Source organism: Halyomorpha halys, unplaced genomic scaffold, assembly GCF_000696795.3.
Source record: "Halyomorpha halys isolate HHAL.00 unplaced genomic scaffold, Hhal_1.1 Scaffold1958.1, whole genome shotgun sequence".
NCBI classification, from domain to species: domain Eukaryota; kingdom Metazoa; phylum Arthropoda; class Insecta; order Hemiptera; family Pentatomidae; genus Halyomorpha; species Halyomorpha halys.
Window position 1 is genome coordinate 9824 of NW_027111351.1, and position 2462 is coordinate 12285.

Sequence of the window (2462 nt, forward strand, 5' to 3'; positions counted from 1 at the left end):
AAACTTAATACAAATGTTTTCCTATCCGAGGATGCTAAAAGCTTCCCAGAAGGATACCCTGACCAGGTATAGGGGCAGATGACGAAACACCTTAATAATACCCCGGATTGTCAATACATAGCAATATATTATAAAATATTTATAAGTCGGAAGAAGTAATAGCAACTGCTGCCGAAAATTGCGGTGTATTATAAACTAACCTTTAACAAAGGGAGAAAGGAGTAAGTGTGCAGGGACAGAATTTTCCCTCCTGAAAGGTGGTTAGTTTCGTAACCTAACGTAAGTCGTCCATAGTCGGGTCTCTTCCGGACCGTCAGTACACTCTCGTCACGAAAAAATTGGCTTCGGCCATTTTGGGGGAGCTGAGGTAAACTATTACCTCATGCACTATATTATTGACAATTAGTTAGGTAGATCATCATCTAACACTTTGAATTATTCAAAGATTCTAAGTATAACATTATCCAAACTGTAGATTCAGAAATAGCAGTATAAAATTCAATTAATTTCACTATTTATGCTATAGAAACAAATTATACAATCAACTATATTTCACATCAATTGATATCATGCAAAATATTATTGAAAATTTGTTAGGTAGCTCATCATCCAAGACTTGGAATTATTTAAAGCTTCTAAAGTATAACCTAACTTATGGATTCAGAAATGGCCATATAATGTCGACCGCCATTTTTATTGATTTGATCTATTGCGTTAGAATTAAATTATACAAAGAATGGCTCGCTAAATGTTTTTACAGGACCTTCCTCAAATTTTAACTCTGAAGGAATTAGATCCAAGACTAGGTTTTCAGAAATCAGAAGGGGTTTAGTTAGAAAAAGTGATATTGAGAAAAATTAATACATTAAAATAAAACGAAATAACTGGTAGAAGGGGAGGCCGAAAAGAATACAATAAGGTTAGTTTGGTAAGTAAGAATTTAGATATGAAGGAAACAGTGGTCTATAGGTGAGATGTGATGAGTGCCATTTGGATTAATAGAAAAGATATTACTTGTGTTACAGGGTACTTGCTGTCTGCCCCACATGTTATGGTTCACCTGATGGATGGTGTGCCGCTGCTGTTGGACGGAGAAAGGTGGCCATTCTCTCCGCTGCTCCGTGTACCACGCTCGGTACTAACTTCTTAGCCAGACACCACTCACTTGCCCGTGGTACCAAAAATAATAGAATGCTCGTTCCACCCTCAACAGCACACCCCCCACTCCCATTCGCTCTCTTATTATCCGCTTACACTCTAGGTGGTGCTGGATTACGTGGATATCATAGTGGCATATGACGCTCCCTCTAGTCCTTATGAATATACAGTCCGGCGATATAACTACTTAAACGAATGATACTCCTGTGGACTGAACAGACGGTCTATTGCCTGAATTCTTGAAAAACCTGTGAGAGAAAGCTAAAGACATCCTTTTAAGATTTATAAATATTACGTAGAAAAGCCATGTCCTAGCTCAATGGAAGAAAGTGGAGGTACTACCAATCCTAAAAACTGGAAAACCAGCTGACGATATCAACGGTTACAGGTCTATTTATCTCACGAGCACACTCTGTAAACTGGTTGAACTAATGGTTATAGCGCGTCTACAAGAATATCTTGAGCCATAAAAACTTCTTTTAGAAAGACAGGCGGGTTTCAGGAAGACAAGAAACACGGTTGAGCAGGTCCTTCTCACATTCTCTCAGGAAGTGAAAGATGTCCAAAGAAGACAACATACACTTGGAGTGCTTATTGACTTCCAAGCTGCTTTTCACTGCGTATGGAGGAAAAAACTTATTACTAAGTTGAAAGGTATGGGTATAGGTGGCAATCTCCTCTCATGGATTCGATCTTCCCTGGGACAGAGATTTAATTAAGCCCGATATGATAGTTCAGTGTCCAGTTATCGGCAAACCAAACAAGGTGTACCACAGGGCTCAGTCCTAAGTCCTTATTTATTCAACGTAATGATTAATGACCTGGTTGAGAGGATAATGATTAATCACCCTGGGGTCCAAGCACTTCTTTTTGCGGATGACCTGGCTATCTGGAGAACAAGTTCTAGTATGGTTTGGAAGAAACTCTAAATAAAGTCATGAACACGCTACACGAATGGGTGAAAGAAAATGGAATGACAGTTAACCCACGAAAAACTGCGTTTCAAGTGTTTAAACTTAGTACAAAAAAACATGAGGTTCATTTATACTTTGAAGGCGAAGAACTAACGAGAACTGATAAAGCATGCTATTTAGGGATCACGCTGGACTCTAAGCTGACTAGACTAAAACAAATCCATAAAACAACTCGGAAAGGACAATCAAAATTGAAGCTGATGAAAAGGCTAACAGGGACTAAATGGGGAGCGTCCCAGGACGAACTTAGTACGGCCTACGTATAATATGTACATCCTAATCTGGAGTATGGAGCTGAAGTTTTAATAGCCTCCTCCAAAGCAGCGTTAG